The sequence below is a fragment of the Canis lupus genome, chromosome 28, assembly GCF_003254725.2.
Source record: "Canis lupus dingo isolate Sandy chromosome 28, ASM325472v2, whole genome shotgun sequence".
NCBI lineage: Eukaryota > Metazoa > Chordata > Mammalia > Carnivora > Canidae > Canis > Canis lupus.
Genome location: NC_064270.1, coordinates 30,574,072 through 30,587,425, shown reverse-complemented (window position 1 = coordinate 30,587,425; position 13,354 = coordinate 30,574,072).

Genomic DNA, 13,354 nt, shown 5'->3' with positions numbered 1-13,354 from the left:
TAGCAGTCTGCCTAATTTCTCTCTTTCATATTTTACTAACTTTTTTTCCTGCTATGTTTACTCCATTAAAGTCCATAACAGCATAAAAGATGAAAGAATGCATTCAATTGTTTTAAAATGCTAATATCACCAAGCCTGTGGTGGCTGCTCACGGTGATTTCTCTTTTAATGAGGAAATGACTTGGTAAATTTCTGACTCCCAGTGTAAACTGTTTGGTGTTCAGTTCACAGCCTCAATAATTTATGTGTTAACTTGATCAATAGTAGCTTTCATTGAAAACCTAAAAAATCTGCATTACCTATGTTGTTGGCAACAGGAACCAACCTGGTGTCCGTAAGTCAAGCACTTACTTCTCTCCGGAAAGCAGAGTGTGGTAATCGTAAGCTGGTAGGAACCATGAGTTGGTAAAAATTCCATGGGCACAGAAGCTATGAGGAAGGGACACCTGGGTGACTCAGTGGTTGAGCATCTGCCTTTGGCTCAGGGCGTGATCCTGGAGTCCCAGGACAAGTCCCACGTCAGGCTCCCCGTGGGGAGCCTGCTTCTCCCTCTGTCTGTGTCTCTGCCTCTCTCTCTGTGTCTCTCATGAATACATAAATAAAATCTTAAAAAAAAAAAAAGGCTATGAGAAAACAGAAATGATAGAGTAGAAAGAAATTCATGGGAGCCAAAAGAGGCAGAAGACATTGTCACCTTGAGGGTTGAGCTCCGGAAGGGAGCAGTGAACACCTCCTTGAGTTGGGGAATGCAATAATGGGGCCTTGAGCATGAAAACGCTTTCCCCACTCACTCTAGGAGGATTTATCTTATTGGGAAGTATGCTTACAATCATTCCCATTATTGGGGATAACCCAAATATGTCCTGACAAGCAAATGACCCGCTCTAGTGCCATTGGTTCCATGTGGAGAGTAGGTGGCAGGTATGGCTGGCTCAGGGCAAACACATCGATGCTGGAGAGAACTATTCAAGTGGCATGCGCAGCCAAGGGAAAGTCTGCCTCTGTAGGTAAAAAAATAGCATAGTTCAGTGGTTATGACAGGAAACAGTCTTCATCATGCGTTCAACAAGTAGCATCAGGCACGGGATGGGCAGGGCCCGATGTAGGACCATGCAGACTTTGCAAAGTTGCAGCCCCACCTCTGGGTGCTGCCGGGACTAGAGCAGCAACCAACAGACTCCCAGCCCTTGCAGAGCTTATGTCCTAGTGGGGGTCACAGGGAGTCAACCAGTAAACAGACAAACCGTGAAGGGAACCGATGGGATTGTGCTCAGTGCTGGGAAGAAAAGCACCAGGTAAAGATTCAGGGGGTGTGTGCTCATTCGCTGTTGCTGCTCTAACTGATGAGGAGAACAGAGGCAAGAGAAATGTAGTAAAATTAAATCTCCTTACAGCTCGCAGCCCACTGACAGATGCCTGAAACATGCATAGCAAGGCATTGCTCAAGGAACTCATGCGGCCTTTATGCCCTTCATGTTGATGTTTTATTAAAGATTAAGAGTAATCTTATTTTAACAGCAGCCGGCCCCTCAAGGTCCTGAAAGCCTTGCTTCCAAATTCCTTAGAGACTTACAATCCCTCACTCGCAGTAATTAAAAGGTATCTAATCAGTCCCTCCTCACAATCCCAGTGCAGCTCTTTCTGGCCACGGGTCCTGTCACCATGCTATAATAAAATCACCTTTTTGCACCAAGAACATCTCCAGAATTCTTCCTTGGCTGTGCACTCTCAGACCCAAATTTCAAATCACATCAGAAGGCATGAACACAAACTTAGCGGCTTCCATAAAAGCAAATTTATTTGCTTACATTTGTGGGAGGCAGAAGGCCTAAAATCAGAGTGTCGGCAGGACTGTCTTCCTTCCAGAGGCTCTAGGGAAGAATCCGTTTCCTTGGTTCCTGGTCCCATCCTCTGCAGCATAGTGTCTTCCTCTGTCTTCTCTTCTGGCTCCCTCTCTCACCCCCTTGTTCTGTTGCCTTTTCTCACTCTGATCCTCCTGCCTCTCTCTTACAAGGATTCCATAGTAGTTACACGGGCCCATCCGAACAATTCAGGATAATACCTCCATCTCAAGAGCCTTAATTTAATCACAAAACTCTCTTTTTGCCACATGAGGTAAATATTCACAGGGGCCTGGGGATCCTGATATTCCATCGTTAGGGGACTGTTGTTCCTTCTATCACAGACGGATGACCTTTCTGAGGAGGTAATGCTTGAGCAGAGGGTCTGAGGCAGGAGCGAGCTTGGCATGCTCAAGAGCAAAGACCAGTGGAAACCAGACTTGGCTGAGAGAGGACAGGAAATGAGGTGGAGCCAGAGAGGTGGAGGGGCTGTGGCGAGCTGCTTGGATTGTACTCAACATTTGGTGGGCAGCTATCCAAGGATTTTAAGCGGGGAAGTCCCATGATTTGATTTATGCACTTGAAAGATCAAGATCCTCTGGCTGTGCTGTGTAGACTAACCACGTGGGGCAATGATGGAAGCAGAGAAAGAAAGAGGCTCCCACAATATTACAGGTGAGGGTGGCTTAGACTGGGGCGGTGCTGGTGAAGAGGGTAAGGACCCAGAGTGTTCGAGATGCAGTTAGAAGACTAAGAAGACCCTGAGCAAAGATTCAGGGGCAAGTAGCTTACTTGGGAGGCGGATCCCAAGAAGCATCCAGTGAGGATGTAGGAAAGAGACAGGGAAGGGAAGACAGTCAACAGCGAGTGGGTGCATTAGGTGCTGTGAACACTGGGGCTGCATCCATCTGGCGCTGCTGAGAATCAGAACTGCTCCGTAGAAAGTGCGCATGCTCCACTCACTCCCACCCCCTATTGTTGGGGAGCCCCTCTGGTCTTCCAGATCCCCCCACACCCATGGCCAAAGAACCCCCTTGGCCAGAGAACCAGGAGAATGTTGGCATGAAAGAGAACTGTCCCCGGTGACCTCCAGGGTGGGCTACGGAGAACTGGTGGGGCACCCAACCACCTGTTACTCGCAGATCTTTGCATCTTCTGGAAGGAATGGGGCTGCTGGTGGCCCTGGGGAAGTGGCTGCCTTAGAGAGTAACCTGTACCTGCCACTGTGACCAAAGAGAGAGAAAGGAGCGCAGAGGACTCAGACTGGTAGATTGAGGGAGGATGGTGGCTCCTTTCTATTTTCTCAGTGAAAGAATAGAAGTCACAAGCTTAGAAAGTGGACAGGGTAAGATGCTGGAGCTCTGAGGAAAGTACAGGTCTGACACAGTCATGGCATAGTCGTGGAGAACTATGGGAAGGTGGGTTACCTGAGAAAACACAGCACAGAGTAGAGCAGTGCCAAGCGCCCCTGTTGAGATGACAGACGAGACCACCATCCAAGTTACGTGTCTCCTTCCAGCCACACTCAGGGGCTTGGGCGTCAGCAGAGCCACGGTCTGGTTTAATAGGGGCCGGTGTGAGTGAAGGTGTGAGTGAAGGTGTGAGTTGGCAGGTGTGAGTGAAGAGCAGAGTGGGGACCAGAAAGTTAAAATTTAGGCTTCGGCATTACGGGGAACACGGGTTTTGTGGGGCCTGATGTGGAAATAGTTTTGGGTGCTCCCTTTAAGGAAAAGCTTACAATATGACAAAAAATAAAATTAAAAACCAAAGTGAATATTTCTTAAGAATGAGAAAATAAATCATCACTTTAACACCACAAGATCCAGAGAAGTAACATGAGTTAGTATTAATTAGCTGCCTGATACAACTTTGTGCTACTTTCTTTCCCACCTTTTATTTTTCCTATTCATGTGACAGTAATTATGTGTTATTTTCTATACAGAGAATAAAAATCTTGCCTTTCCTCATGAGGCTGATTTGTACTTGGTTTTTTTTTTTTGTCTTATGGATAGTTGAGGAAATAAAACGTGTAACTTCCTACAGATAAACTTATTATTGTAATACTTCATGGAGCTCTGGATGAGTTAATGCAAAAAATCAGGTGAACCTGTTGTTTCAATCCACCAGCCCACCTACCCACCTCTCTATCTATCCATCCCCCATCCGTCTGTCTGGCCATGCATCTACTCACCCACAAATCCAGCCAACCCCATGCATCCAGCTGCCCACCCTCCACCTGTCCACCTGTCTGTCCACCTATCTACCTGCTATTCACCCATATATCCCTCCATTTATTTAATTTTTAAGACATTTTTAAAAGATTTATTTATTTATTTGAGAGAGAGTGGGGAGGGCAGGGGCAGACAGAAAGACAGAACCTCAACCAGACTCCTTGTTGAGCGAGGAGCCCCACAGGGGCTGGATCTCACGGCGCTGAGATCATGACCTGAGCTGAAACCCAGATTCAGACGCCCAACCGACTGAGCCACCAGGCACCCCCACCCCTCCATTTAAATCCTCATTAGGCATCTGATAAATATAAGGCATGCAGCTTAGTGTTTCATTTAGACAACTGAAGCCTTTTCAAACTCTTTCATTCATTTGCACTTTCTTGGTTTCTCTTTATCAGGATGTATTTTATGCATGTAAATCCCTTGTCTCATTTATAATTTATAATTTCAACTTTAAGACCATAATTCAAGCCATTTCCCTCCTCCACGCTATTTGCATGGCTTGCACATGACTAATTAACTTCTCTAATCTAAGAATAAGCCTCCTCCTGACACTGTCAGTGTTGGGCAAGAGTGTATCATAAGCACTGTGGTGTCATTTTCTAAAATTTAATAAGGAAACAATAGGTTGGGATTTATAAATTTTCCAACAGTGGAGACATTTGCCCGGGGAGAGATGGATAAATAAAATTCAGTTCAGTAGCTAATAGAAAGGAAAAAAAACCAACACAAAACAAATGCATAAAGGAAAGGATTGTTGGAAAAGTGTGCTGAGCTTGTGCTGACTCCAGAATAGAGTTTAGAGAAAGGATAATCATGGTTACACAGATGCACATAACAAGCACCCAGCAGACACAAGACCGGAGTCATTGACATTCAACAAACACCTGCTGTGCACCTACCGCGTGCCCAGTAGGGACCAAGTTGCTGGAGATGCCAGATGATTAGAGCAGAGACAGGGGATCCCTGGGTGGCACAGTGGTTTAGCGCCTGCCTTTGGCCCAGGGCGTGATCCTGGAGACCCGGGATCGAATCCCACGTCGGGCTCCCGGTGCATGGAGCCTGCTTCTCCCTCTGCCTGTGTCTCTGCCTCTGTGTGTGTGTGTGTGTGTGTGTGTGTGTGTGTGTGTGACTATCATAAATTAAAAAAAAAATAGAGCAGAGACAGGAGGCAGACACCTAGACATCCAGCTTAGAGAACCACAAGGCGCCCTGAATTGGGAATATGCACAAAAGGCTTCGAGGGCCCTTAATCCATGTTCTCTCCAGCCCTGCTGGCTTCTTTCAGTTCCTCAAACTTGCCCTTTTCCGTCCTTTGGCCTTCCCAGGTTCTGAAATGCTCTTCTCCTGCTCTAGGGTTGACTGGCTGCTCATCCTCCGAGGGTCAGATTACAGGTCACCTCCTGAAAAAGCGTTTCTCTCACTTCCTTACGCGGGACTTCCTCTGTCATTCCAGTCTTGGTATCTGGTTAACTTTATATAATCTACCACGGTTTAAATAATTGTGTTTGCTTATTTACATTTTTTTTTTTATCTTATGTCCTCACTAAACTCTAAGTTCCAGGAGGATAGGTGCTAGGTCTGCTATGTCCACCATGGTACTCCAGGGCCCTAGCAAGTGCCCATCACATAATTTCAAATGTTTATTGAATGAATAGATGACTGGGAGAGGAGGGCTCAGAGGGGAGACATCAGAAGGCACAGGGTCCCCAGATGGGCAAAGTGAGGATAGGGCTGTTCAGGAAACCTGCAGGTGCAAAGGCACTTGGGTAGGATAAAGAAGGGTGATCCCTGGACACTGCCTGATGGGGAATGAGAACCTGTTCCCGCCACAAGCCTGTGGATCTAAACCTTGGAAGTGTCCGTTCTTCCATCTTTCTTCTTTGGGAAAATGTTGAATCAGTGAGCAAACAAAACTGCTCAGTCTAAACTAAAACAAGGCAATAAAAACAAGGAAATGATGCAAATTATAGCTTATCAGATGCATAGGGTCAGGGGAACCTCAGGGTTGATAAAACTGCACAAGAAAATGAATCATGATTTGTCTCTAGATTGTTCTACTAGAAAAAAGGATACACTACATCTGTCTTGGTATAATTCCTAAAAGAACTGGCAGGCAATCATTATCACATTAGTCTAATTTATACTTGCTAATAGGCCCATTGTGTCATTCTCATCCCAGATGAGATCAACTCCATACAGCATGGCTCTGGCAGGGAAGGCCTGGCTAGGCTTGGTTAGCAGGAGCACCTGTCTGTTCCCCCATCTACCTCCGTCATCAGGTACCTTCCTTCCATCTCAGCCTGACGCCACTCGTAAGGATGGGATGACAGAAGCCTGAGCCTGCACCTGGGACTCCCTCAGAGTCTGGGCATCACACAAATTTGGTTTGTGTCATCTTCCAGGCTTCACCCAAATATAGATCCTAGTCCATTCCCTCTGTGTCCCACGTTACCATAGAAAGTATGCTCAGGGCTTCTGATTGAGAGAGAGAGAGAGAGAGAGAGAGAGAGAGATTAGCCAATGACAAGGATGCCATGTTACGTCCAGATTAATTCCAGACCTGCTCATCACAGGGCTGGTGGCACAGTGCACACCCCAGAGGGATTAATGATGATTAGACACCCTCCTTGTGGAGTGGAAGTGGAGAAGTGGTAATTACTTGGTGTTTATGCCTTCTCAAATGTAACGAATGAGCACATCCTTCCTCCCAGGAAAGCCTGCACCTCTGAGCATTAGCCACAGCCTAGGATTTCAGCGGATGTCAGCTCTGTTATTGACCAACCTAATGGAAGCATCCACCGAACCCCGGCTGGAGACTACAGTGGGATCTTGCTGGAACTAACTTGATGGTGAGATTGTGCAGGGAAGTTACCACATCATACCCTCAAGATTTCTTTGTCACAAAACAGAGGCAAAATTACGCTGTGAAATGCCCTTGATTGAGTGCAATGAAGACTTTCTGTTTAAGCAATAAAATGTTTTTCTTTGCCTTGCTAAGCCCAGCTTTGGAATCCACTGCTGCAAACCATGATTCTTGTCCCATCTGATTACACTTTAATTTTTTAAACTAGCGATGTTCCTCCAAAGGGAAGTTAAACTTTTGAAGCAACTAGAAACTTCTCAGTGATGAGGTATTTCATTAACACCCTGTCCCTGTGGTTTTGAAGTGGCGTCTGTCTCATGTCTCTCAGTGCCACTTGACAGTGTGAAAATGCTCTAAAGCTCCTGGGGACAGCCACTCTCCAGCTATTTTACACAAGTGACAACCATGTTCCTTGAGTTCTAGGAAAATGTGGGATTTCTTTCCTGTTCACTTGTGATATACTTTAATAAACAACTTGTTGGACCAATAAATAGCTCAGGCCCAAGGAATTTGTTTTCCACCAAGAAGGCAGGTAGGAGACAGAAGGGCCCTGCTCCATTGTCACACTTGTCACAGATTAGATGGAATAATGACTGTACTTTGCTATGATACTAATGCAAACAGCTCCACTGAGTCTCTAGAAAGCTCAAAACCCATCCAGGAGCATGACGCTTCCTCTGGGAAATGACTCTGCTAACATCAGTGATTTGCAGGCATTAAGTATATAGCAGGTTATTGTTCAAAGACATAACTGGTTCCCCCTGCCTTACTCTCTTGGGGAAGTACTTCAGGTTCTATTATCGAAACAACTACATAAAACAAAGACGAAGAGTTCTATAATTTGGCCTATAAAAATGAACCGGACCAGGTCTCCCATAAACTGGAGCCCCAGGCTAACAGGCTTTGCGGGTTCCAGGATGTAACTGCGGTGGTCAGCCTGCCCTGTGTCATGCCATCCTGGGAGGAGCAGGGGTGCTCAAAGCAAGTGGCTCTGCTGGCTTCTTTTCCACCCTGACCTCAAAACTGCTTCCCAGAGGACCGGCCTGCAAACTGGAGAAGGTGCGGACAAGGGGACCTCCCCCCACTCCCTCCTCCCTTGTTATATTATGGTTATTTGAATAAAGACAATGCACATTCATGGAGGGGAAAGAAGATCTCAAATGATACAGAAAAAAAGTCTTCAATAAAAAAGGACCACTCGCTCTCCCCTCTTCCAACCCTCTGCAGAGATAACCACCATCGACTTTTCTAGCACATCCTTTTGTTAAAATATTAAAGTAACTGCATCTATTTGCATACACTTTTAAAATATTCAGAGTTATGTTCTTTATATATGATGTTCTTGACGTTTCCCTTAATATGTGTTAATGATCATTTCATATCACATCGATCTCCATTTCTTAATTATATCATATTTCACTTTATTGTGATAAAATATACATAAAATTCACCCTTTTAAGTGTACAGTTCAGTGGCATTAAGTACATTCGAAGTGTCGAATGCATAACCATATGCAACGTCACCACTATCCATTTCCAGAACTTTTCATCATTCCAGACTGAAGCTCCACACTCATTAAATACTAGCTCCTCATTCTCCCTCCCATCAGCCCATGGTAACCTCCACTCTAGTTCCTGTCTCAATGAATTTGTCTATTTCAGTTACTTCATACATGGGGATTCATACTATATTGGTCTTTTTTTTTTTTATATTGGTCTTTTCGTGTCTGGCTTGTCTCATTTAACATAATGTTTTCCAAGCTCAGCCCTGTTGTAGCCATTTTTATAGCTGAATAATATTCCACTGTGTGGACATACCACATTTGTTTATCCATTCATCTCTCGACAGACACTTGGGTTGCTTCCATCTCTTGGCTCTTAGTATACAAGTACTGTTGAGTCCCTGCCTTAAATTCCTTATATGGTTAGAAGTAGAAGTGCTGGATCATATAGTAACTGTATGTTTAACTTTTTAAGGAACCACCAGACCATTTTCCATAGCAGCTGTATGATTTTTTATTTCCACCAGACATGTACAAGGGTTCCAATTTCCCTACATCCTCACCAATACCTGTAACTTTCCCTCTTTTTTTTTTTAAGTCATTGCCATCTTAATGGCTACAAAGTGGTATCTGGTTACAGTTTTGATCTGCACTTCCCTAATGATTAGTGATATTGTGTATATGTTCCTGTGTGTATTGGGCACTCAAATGTCTTTGGAGGAATGTCTAGTCAAGTCCTTGGCCCTTTTTGGGGTTGTTTGTTCTCTTTTGTTGTTGAGTTGTATCTATATTTAAATAAATTTTAGTTCAAGCATTATTTATATAAAGTGCCAAAATCATCAGTGTAGAGCTTAATGAATTTTCAAAGTAAACATGTTCAAGTAATCACCACCTACGCCAAGAAATAGACTCCGTCATGCCTCACCCCAGTCATTACTTAACCCCAACAGAGGTCATCCCTTCCTGGGCTGCTATCACTCATTCAGTCTTACGGGATTTCGAGCTTCAGACCCCTAGAATCATATAGTGTGTACATTCTCTTCTGTGTCTCTGACTCCTTTAATTCAAAATTATGTTTGCAAGAATTACCTATGTTGTTGCATAGAGAAGCAATTTGTTTTCATTGCTGTGTACTATTCCAGTAATATGACTTTTCCACAATTTATTGACCCAGTCTATAATATTTGGATATTTGCACTGTTTTCAGTTTGGGGCATTATAAATAGAACTGTTGGGAATATTCTTAATGTCTCTATGGTGTAAATCTGTGGGGAATACACACAGGAGTAGACCTGTGGGGTTATATTGGTGTGCATTTGTTCAATCTTAGTAGATGCTGATAAACAGTTTCCAGGCTACAGAGTTGTGTTCTCAATTCAAATACAGTTATTTTAGTTTAAAACATAAAGAAGTGATTGCACCAAGTTATACTCCATCCAGCAGTACAGTTACCCTGTACTTCTGGGTAACTTAATTGGGAGACTTCCCAATTAATTTTAATAATTCACCATGTAGATGTACATAATAAAATTATCTAGTTTCCTACTGAACAACATTTAGGTTGTGTATTACATTTAGGTTGTGTATTAGAGTTCTCCAGGAAAACAGAACCAATAGGATATATACAGATATAAAGAAAGAAATTTATTATGAGGATTTGGCTCATGCAGTTACGGAGACTGGGCTGTCCCCCCATCTGCTGTCTGCAAGCCAGAGGTCTGGGAAAGCTGGTGGTGTGTTTTCAACCTAAATCCAATGCCTGAGAACCAGGAGAGTAAATGGTGTAAGTCCTGGTCTGAGTCTGAAGGCCCAAAAAGCAGGAATGCCAGTGTCTGAGGGTAGGAGATGGATGGCTCAGGTTAAGTGGAAAGCAAATCCATCTTTATTTGTGATTCTATTCAATCTCTCATCAGGTTGGATGTTGCCCATCCACGTTGGTGGGGTACATCTTTACTCAGTCTGCCAATTCAAAGACTATTCTTTTCTGGAAACACCCTCACAGACATACCCAGAAAAAAATGTTTACCAGCTACCTGGCCATCCCTTGGTCAAGCCATGTTGACCCCTAAAATGAGCCATCACAAGTTGTTTCCAGTTATTTTATTTTATTTTTCTATTTTTTCATTACCAAAAGTGCTACAGTGAGCATCCTTACACATATAAATTAGTAAATTTTTGTAAGCACGATCATAGGGTAGATTCGTACCAGTGTAGGAACTTACCTGCACTGTGCAGGACCCCATATAGGCATTAAGCATTTTGATAGACATTACAAGATGATCCTCCTGAGAGGCTGCAAACATTTCTACTCCCATCAACAATCTGAGATTGACTGCCACACAGCCCCTCCCTCCCCTGTCCCCAACACTTAATTTCCTTTCTTTCCAATTCAATGCACGAACAATGGCCTCTTTGTTGCTCTGATTTGCATTCTTTAATTATGGAGTGAGGTTCTCACTTTCATTTTTAACCTGTCACTGAGTCAGTGACAGGAGGCAGCGGCTTAAACTCAGAGGCAGGACGAGAGCTAGCTTCCCACTCCGCCAGCGGCCTCCCCACACAAGGCTCATGGCAAAATCCAGCTCCCAGCTCCAAGTCAGTTGTCAAAGGGACCAACGCTCAGGCTCTGGAGTCTCAGAAGCAGTGGGAGTGTGTGCTAACTTCTGCCCCTTTGGCCCCTGCCATTATAATGCCTCTTTGTGCACCAGGAGTGAGTTGGGGTTTCCGGGGAGCACAGGGCAGCCTCCAGCATCCTCTCTCCCAGCCTCCATTCTGGAGGCACCTCTGGGAATCTGCTGAGGCAGGAAATGATCTGGCCCCACCACCTTCTAAGCCCACTCCTGGGGACTTGCCTGAGCTGCTGTGGGTCCTCATGGTCTCCTTTGCCCAAGAAAGGTGGAGCTTTGAATTCAGCCTCCGATTGGGCACCGCACCTCTGTGAGATGCTGAGGCCGAGGCCCAGGCCAGCTGGTTTTCAGGAGCTGCCACGGCACACATCACCACACCCAGGGGCGGGGGGAGGGGGTGTTACAGCCACAGAAACTGACCCCCTCATGGTTCTGGAGGCCAGAAGTCCAGAATCCCGGCGTTGGCAGGCTCAAGGGAGAATCTGTCCCATGCCTTTCTCGAAAGTAGCTTCTCTGTGCCCAGTGCTCCTTGGCGCTCCTGGGTTTGTAGCTGAATATCTACAATCCCGGCCTCCGTGGCTGTCACACGGCACCCTCCTTGTGTGAGTCTGTGTCTAAATTTCCCTCTTCTTGGGGCACCTGCGTGGCTCAGTGGTTGAGTGTCTGTCTGCCCTTGGCTCAGGTCATGATCCTGGGGTCCTGGGATTGAGTCCTGCATCAGGCTCCCCAGGGGAGCCTCTTTGTGGCTTTCTCTCTCTGTGTGTCTTTCATGAAAAAATAAATAAAATCTTCCCAAAAAATTAAATTAATAAATAAAAATAAATTTCCCTCTTCTTATGCAGACATAGTCACGTTGGATTAGGGCTCACTCCAGTGGCCTCATCCTACCTTGATTTTATCTGCAATGACCCTATTTCCGAATAAGATCACAGTGACAGGTACAGGGTGTTAGGGTGTCTGGGGAACACAATGCAGCCCATAATAGCAGCCTAAGTCTGAAAACTTGCCTCTAACATCTCACTTTTCCAGCCCAGTGTTCCCCTTGCCACCTAGGTCGTTTTTCTAAATGAGAGGCAATGTCCTCCCACTCCGTTTGCTCAGGAACCTATCACAGCTGATAGGATGCATAGGATTTGCTGGATGGATGGTGGCCACCTGCAGAATCAGATCCAAATTCCTTAGCATAGGAGGGCCTCTGCTGTCTGGCCCTTGCTAGTTTCTGCCTCCTTTCTCACTGCTTCCCCATCCATATGCCCCACATTCCAAAAGCCCCTACCATCTGCCCTTGCCCAAACATAGCTGGCACTTTGACTTTGATTTCTGTCCCCACGATGTCTTTCCCTCATCCACCTCCATCCTGAACTCCTACTCAACCATCCCACAAGCCCCCAAACAAGTGCCACCTCCTCCAGGAAGCCTGCCACAATCCTCCCTATAAGTGAATCCCTCCTCCTCTGTAATCCTGGACCTACTCCTTACATCACTTCATTCTGCCTATAGCTAGATCTCAATACGTGTGTCTTCCCTGCCAGATAATTTCTTCAAGCCAGGACACAGTAGCTCACATAGGTCTCCCCTCTTCCCTCACCCCACGCTCAGGAGAGATCCATATTCTGTCTTTGTATCCCAAGGGCCAAGCAGAGCACAGTAGTACATTCTTGGCAAGGAGGGTCTGTTCAATCAATTCCTTGACTGAACCAGAATCTGGCTCATTGCTTGCTGGAGATCTGACTTAGTCCCAAGCTCAGATGAAGTATTATGCACCTAGCAAAGCATCCTGCAAGGACTGGTGGTTCTCGATGCTGTCATTTATTACCAAATGGAGACTGAACTCAACTTAGACTTGGCCTAGATGAAATTGCATTTCTTTCAGAGGTTGAATTGAGTATGAAAATGTGGAAAAGTGGTGATGCTAAATGAGGAGAAATCTGGAAGCTTGTTGGTAGAGGTGAGAGTGGCACAGAATTTAGAAGGAGCTTCGTCCTGTGGGGAGATGAGCTACAGGGGGCCCAGGGGCAAGGCCCAGGGAGTCCCGTGAGGAAGGACTCCGGGCTGTCCACAAGCTCCCCACCCCATCTCCTTTGCCTGCCTGGCTCTGTCCTAGTGTTTCCCAACTCAATGAAGGGCTCCACTGTCCACCCTGTTCTACAGGTTGGCTCCTTCAACGTCAGCCCTAACCTCTCCATCACTCCATTTCTGAATCCAAAACTACATCCTGTCCGGTTTCTCTCCTGAATGCATCAGAGGCCCAGGCATTTCCACAATCATTTCAGGCCAATTGTCCACCA